This window comes from Euwallacea similis, chromosome 21, assembly GCF_039881205.1.
Source record: "Euwallacea similis isolate ESF13 chromosome 21, ESF131.1, whole genome shotgun sequence".
Taxonomy (NCBI): domain Eukaryota; kingdom Metazoa; phylum Arthropoda; class Insecta; order Coleoptera; family Curculionidae; genus Euwallacea; species Euwallacea similis.
This window is the reverse complement of record NC_089629.1, coordinates 62261-69671: the sequence shown is the minus strand read 5'-3', so window position 1 is coordinate 69671 and position 7411 is coordinate 62261. Positions and strand designations below refer to the sequence as shown.

The 7411-nt window shown below is 44.3% G+C and overlaps 1 long non-coding RNA gene across 1 annotated transcript; it reads left to right on the top strand.

Annotated features, from left to right (window-relative positions):
• Positions 1–1250: 1250 nt before the first annotated feature.
• Positions 1251–4038, top strand: LOC136415854 (uncharacterized). Its single transcript, XR_010752650.1, has 2 exons — positions 1251–1723; positions 3941–4038. It is a non-coding gene; the product is annotated as an uncharacterized lncRNA (long non-coding RNA).
• Positions 4039–7411: the final 3373 nt, after the last annotated feature.

Here is a 7411-nt window from a genome sequence, read left to right as displayed (position 1 = left end):
CAACCCGACCTAGATCAATCCAAAGGTCAATTACCAAAACACGAGGACGCGAGTTAACTTCGCGACCTCGCGGTGAGCGTTTTAAAAAAAAACTATTTTTACTAACACTAATTTATTTAACAGAAAATCACTACAAAACTACCCTTAACACGAACTTCACGTACGTAACTTCGAACTGCTACAGAACTCAACTACTGACTAACTGCTAAAGATTAAAGTCCCTATTTAAATTGGAATAAATGTTGGCTCAGCACTAAAGTCTCTGGGTATGCATTAGTCACAATGTAACTCGCGGAGATTGCAGACGACGGCGAAACTGCACATACGATTGATGAGCAAAACCCTATAGTTAGTGTGCCTATTAAGGAAACCGCAGTTAATTATGGTGCTAATTAAATAATAATTTCACGAGTATTTCACTCTCCAGCCAAGACTAGGAAAATTGAACTATTTGGAAAGAAAAGAAAATTTTTATTGCAACTTTCTGAAGACAATCTCAAGCATGATATAATGAAGTTCATTATAGAAAATGCCGCTCCAGAGAAACTTTACTCATTATACTTCGAAGACTCGGACTTGTACCCTCCGTTTGGGAAATAGTTAGAAAAAACTTTAAATGGCCGTCTTTGAAATTTAAAAGATGTACTATAAAACTGATGGATGTAACAGAAAAAAATGATATACCAGAAATCATTCAAACTTATCACGAAGGCAAAACTAACCATGTAGGAATCGAAGAAACGGAACAACGTATCAAAATCATGTACTACTGGCCTAACATCAAAGAATCCATACAGACATACATAAATCAGTGCGAGATATGCCAACGGAGTAAATATGCGAGACATCTGATAAAGATGGAAATGAATATAACACCCACAGCTACTAAACCATTGGAGATTATACACTTAGACACTTACACCTTAGACAAAACCAAATATCTGACGATAATAGATAGTTTCTCTAAGTACGCACAAGCATACGCATTAAACACATTGGCGGCAACTGCAATTGCTGACAATCTAATCTCGTTCTTTTCACATCACGGAATCCCTACTAAAATAATAATTCACAACGGCACCGAATTTAAAAATATGGTGGTAACGGAATTATTAAATTTACAAAAGGTCAAAGTTCATTTTTGTTCGCCGGCACACTCTCAATCCAATGGACTTATCGAAAGATTACATTCGACTCTAACGGAGCATGTAAAATTATTGAATAATCAAGGACGGTAACAGTACCGTAAACGGTTTTCGCTCCGATCGTTCTGATTTTTTAATATGTTATTCTAAAGGTCATTGTGAACAACTTTTCTAAAGGGACAAGGGCGCGCAAATGCCTCTTTCACACTTTTTTTTAGGTTGAACATTTTTCCAAATCCAACTGTCTTACGGGATCGTGGAGCGAATAGGGGTGCTGGGTGGGGTAAACTGCTTCACTATGGATATGTAATATTTTTTTGCTTTAAAGATCTGAAACGTTGTTGATAATTACCTCATTCAGCACTCCAATTCACTACATGAATCCCAAAAGACACTTCACTTAATCGACTAAAATACTAGCCTGGCCCCTGCGCAAGAAAGATACACAAAAATTTTACAATTTTATTTTAATTGCAATCGCAATGGAAAAAAATATAAATTCTGATCAAAATAAGTAAATGAAAAACATATTGCTTGATAAGAATTGAAACTAAATGAAATAAATTTCCTTTACTGAGGTGATCCGAACTTTTTTTTTTTTTTTTATAGAGGTTTAGGGCAAAAAATGCATTTACGCATCCCAGGTCGCGATGGTCCGTTGTTGTGTGACCTGGGTATGTGGGACTCGGCGTGCGCATGCGCAATACCCACTAAAAAACCCTTTGTTTTCCTCTCTTCACCCTTAATCCCCCCCGGAACCGCCGTTAGGCATTACTTCAGGGGAGGGTGGTATTTTTGGGCTACGCCCCTCCCCCTTTTACGGAGGGAGGCGTGGCCTCGCTCCTTCTTCTCTCTCTCCTTTTCTCTATTAGGATCCTCCTAAACGCCCCGCATGCTCCCGTACCCGTTCTATGTCCTTCCACTCCACATATCACACATTTCTCCTCTCCCTTACATTCGTCCCTCCTGTGACCTTCTTCTCCACACACAAAACAGCAGTTTCTCCTATCTTTTCCTTTACAGTCTTTAGCCGTGTGTTCCAACCTCCAACATCTAAAACACCTCCCAATCTCCTCCCTTCTCTCCATCCGGCACATCACCATTCCCACTCTTATTGACCGGTCCGCCATCAGTTCCCCCACTCTGCCTTCATCTATGGCCAAAGTCACCGCTTGTGTATGTCCCATATTGTCCCTAATATCCCCCACTATATACTCCCACTCCTTCAGATCCTTTATCCTCTCCTTCACCGCCGCAATAACCTCCTGTCTCGTCGCTGTTACATCCATTCCCCTTAAATGCACCATCACTCTCCTTTTTCTCGGCCCCCTCATGGTGACTTTGGTCATAACTCCCATTTGGATCGCCTCCCTTACCTCCATCGCATTTACCTCTTCCTTCCCCATTTCCACCAATATTTTTCCTTCTCTTGTTTCCTTAACACTCTGTATATCTTTCTTTTCTTTTCTGTTCTTTATTACGCCCTTTATTCTTTCAACCGTCTTCGTATACTTCTCTCCCGGCACTCTTTCTACCACTAACGCGTACGTTGTTTTTTTGTTTATTGATTTTTGTTTCATTCCCCTTTTCCATAAATATTTTTATTTTTGTTACCCCCCCTTTAAAGATTGCTTCGACCATTTTCCTGAATTTCCCGACATCCATCCCTTTTATCCTATGCATAGCTAAACACTCCTCTTCCTCAGTTTCCTTTTTTATTTTTTCTAATTTCTCCCATAATCCCTGCTCCCCTCCTGTTTGAATTACTTTAATTAATTTTTGCCCCACTTTCTTTGTTCCATCCCCGTTCCTTTAAAAATAACTGTCTTCTCCATTATCCCAAAATCCCCCTCACACTCAATCAGCTCCGGAAATTTCCCCCTAAACTTTGCGGCCATCCCTCTTTTCATACCCTTATCCTCCTCATCAACCATTACTATTTTAACCACCTTACCCTCAGTTTCTAATAGATCCCCAGTTTTTATTTCTGTATTTTTAAAAATCCCTTCATCCCATTTAACCCCACTAATTTCCTGAAAATCTTCATAATTGTTTATCCCCTCTAATGTTGTTATATCCCCTTCCCCCATCGTTTGTGTCCCCTGTTCCCTTGTTTGTAAGTCCTTCTGTCTGTCTGTTTGTATGTCTACGTCGAATGTCATTTTTTCTGTTTTTTCATATTTATTGTCCTCCAACCATTTTGTTATTATTTCTCTATTAAAAACTTCTACCTGTTTTGTTAGTTTTTTTGTTATTTCTTTTATATCCCGCTGAGTGTTTTTTTCGATTTTAGCCCCCAAATTCCCAATCAAAATTTTAACCCTTTCTATAGTTTCTTTCAAAACAAACACCTCCGTACACTCTTTTTTTTTGTATGCTTCCCCATAATTTTGTCCCACAGATATTTCCAAAAGTTTTTTTTTTTTTAATCCTCTTTCCCTGTCTTGTAATGTTCTCTCCCATTCCTTTTGTATGTCCCCCATGGAGGGCTCCGACTGGCGCCTCTCCATGTGAACACCCCTTAATATTCTCAAGTGGACTTGGCCCCCCCCATTCATTCATGGGGCCAGCACCGGCCACCGGGGCTTCCACCCGGTCGGAACCGGTGGCGGGATTAACACCCACCTGGGGTAATACATTTTGTGGCTCACTCTCCATATTACCTCTTTTGTGTCTCTCTTTGTCAGTTTCCTCCTCCCCGCCCCTCCCCGCAGGAATACTGCAGGAAGGGACAGAGAAGTCGGAAACGTCAAGCCCCCCCACCACGACAAGGTGGAAACACCACGGGGGGGGAGGTGATCCGAACTAACCTGAACTAACCTGAACTAAATGAAATAAATTTCCTTACTGAGGTGGATGTAAGTTTGCAATTTCAATAGAGAAATAATGAATGTCCCTTAATAAAGGAAATGACCGTTTAAACAAAAATTCTGCTAGATATCCAACAAAATGGGGCTCTTTTCTTCCATATCTGGGAATTCCACCACGGACATCTCTCCATATAAGCTCTATATTCTGAGTGTGAATTTGCGGATCATTAGGATCAACATACTGAAGGAAGTGATTAATTTGCAATTGCTGATATTCTTCATTTTTTAAAACATCATATGCTCTCCAACAATCCGATACAATAGTGGTTCCAGGATGTATCCATTCTTTAATAATTTGGAGCAAAGTTTGTGAGGTCCTATTTTCAACTGGAACTAGAAAAACTCTCTTAGTATCTCTCTCGAACCCACCAGAGATCCATTTTCCTTGAATCCTACGTCCTCTATTGAATTTTTGCTTCCCAAACTTTGCTTCATCTATCTCCACAATTTTTCCAACTCCACCAATTTTTTCTGAATTTTTAAGTACCCACTGAATACACACTTCTCTGCAATATGATGACCACTTTACAATAGTATTGGAATTGTATTTAAGCTCTTTCATTATAAATCGTTGTCGAGGAAATCCTAATCGTAACCACAAAACAGTGAAATACATTATATTCTCCAACGATAATTTCGACATTTGAAACCACGTTCCTCTTTTTGCATTTTTTTTGAAGGCACACTTCTTAACTTTTTTACTTTTCTTGTATTTTTGATCACAAGTAAACAATATATGTTAATTTCTAATCGATTTTTACAAGTTTTGCAATAGCTATATTTCACTAACAGTCCATGATTTATTAAAAAATCCACGAATTGCCTTCTATCACTTAACATTACGATAAAATTTTGTAACGATAATTCACAACCGTTACAAACCATCTTTCCCTTCAAACTAGTCCAAAATATCAAAACAAATATCAAAACAAAACGTTTTTATGTGAGACGTGAATGCTGGGAGAATCAAGCAATGTTGTCGAATTGATAAATTCAAAATGATTATTTGGAAGAAAAATGGAAATGTGTTACCTTACCTTACCTTTTTTTTTTTTTTTTTTTTTTTGCGAGGAGGAGGGAATCTTCTTAAGACACCCGACTTGGTCCACAGCCGGGTAGTGTGGGATTCGACCGACCATTACGTCGCCCGCCTACCCACTAAACCCACCTCCCCTCTTCTGCCCCGGGAGCGCCTCTCGGCATTACATCGGGGCTTCCTTGATCTTCCTGACTAGGTGCGGACACGGCCACGCACCCCACTTTTCTTCCTCTCGTTCTCCCTTGCAATCTTGACCTTCAGGATTTTCTCCGTCAGGCCCTCAAATGCTTCCCATTTTCTCACACTCTCCACCAATTCGTTTCCTATCTTGTTTCGGTCCAGGTCGAGTCCACTCTCCCTGGCCTCCACTCGATAGCCCTCCCATTCTGGACATTCCCAGAGCGTATGCTCCGGTGTGTCATCATTCGCATCGCAAAACCAGCAACTCGCACTCCTCTCCACCCCGATGCTCTTCAGATACTTACCAAACACAACGTGCCCGGTAAATACCTGCGACAGCGCATACCCGCTCTTACTCCACTCGCACTCGCACCAGATCGGGATCCGGGGTATGAAGGTTTTGATCAAGCTCTCATACTTCTCCCAGTCTTTCTCCCATTCTCTCATCGCCCATTCTTTCGCCTCGCTTCTACCTTCGCTCAGCATAGTTTGCTCTAGCACTCTAATCCGCACCGGAGGTATCTTGGCCAAAGCCAGCACCGCCTCTGTGGGTGCCGTTCTATAGGCTCTGGCCACCCGGAGCGCGAGCAAACGATTTGCCCTCTCCAGGATGGCCACGTACTTGACGCACGTCATCTCCGTCTTCCAGACTGGATATGCGTACAGCAGAACCGACGATGCCGCCATCACCATCAACCTCCGTCTCTCATACCCCAATCCACCGACTCTAGGCACTATACCTTCGAGCTTTCCAATCACTCTCGATACCTTTTCGGCAATCCGGCGTGCATGTTCACCGAAGCGAGCATTTCTGCTGGACCACACTCCCAGGTACTTCACGCATTCTTTCGTCTCGTACCAGACGTCGTCCACTCTCAGACTCATACTCCTTATTTTCCTTCGCCCGGCCAGGAGAACCATCTCGGTTTTTCCGTGGCCATGCTAAGTCCCATGCTTTCAAACGTATCGGCGACCAGTTCCATGGCCTGCCTAGTCCTCGCCTCTAGGGTTTCCCCGTCCCCCGCCGTGACCACCAACGCCAGGTCGTCAGCGTAAGCCACCGGAGTGACTCCACGCGGGTACCCGGCCGTCAGTATCCCGTCGTAGTAGAGGTTCCACAAGACGGAGCCCAGCACAGACCCCTGAGGCACCCCACACGACAACTCTCGGACCCCCCCGTCTGGCAACACCAAAACCCGAGCATGCAGGTACGACTGAACTACGTTCAAGAGGTACCCGCTCACCGGGGACCTCCTCAACACATTCATGATGAGGTCCCACGGTGCACTATTAAAAGCGTTCTTCACATCTATCGTTACCATGACGTAGAAGCCCGCATGCGTGTAACTTTTCCTCCTGATCCCCTCCACGATCTGCATGACAGACCGCATGGCGTCCAGGGTGCTCCTGCCCTTAACGAACCCATACTGTCGATCATCAATCATCCCATACCTCGTCGCTTCTTCCAGCAATCTGGTCTTGAACACCTTTTCCGCCACTTTCCCGAGTCCGTCCACTAGGCATATGGGCCGGTACGTGGTCTCCGCACCCGGATCACGCTTCGGCTTCTCCACTAGCACGAGTCGAGTCCTCTTCCAAACCTTAGGGTACTCGCCCGAGGTCAAGATGCGATTCACGCAGCCCACCATACCCTGGGGCACTGGCCCAAGATACAGCTTCAAGACCTCGTTCGGTATCCCCTCGGAGCCTTGCGGCTCTTAAGTTCCCCGACTGCCCGGCGGATCTCCTCCGCCATAACCCGAGGCACGTCATCCGGCACCACCCGCACCTTTTCCCATATTATCCGCGACTTCACCGGGAACAGCGTGTCCACCTGCCTGTGCATTTCTGCCGTGGGCAGGGGACCACTTCTCAGTCGGCCAAGTTTCTCGGCCACAATCTTGTAGCCGAGTCCCCATACGTCCGTCTCCAGCTCCGCACACACAGGATTCCACTCATCTCTCTTGACCTTCCTTACGGACGCCTTGAGAGCCTTCTTTTCCCTTTTATACCTGTCGGCTGCCCCGGTCTCGTCCGTTTCGGATCTAGACCGGTGCCGCCCCCTTCCTCTCTCTCTCGTCCACTTCCTTCTTGCACTCACACATGCTTTCCGCCTTTCGGCGACCTCTTGATTCCACCAGTACACCTCTCTTTTCGTATTCCCACTCTCACGTTTC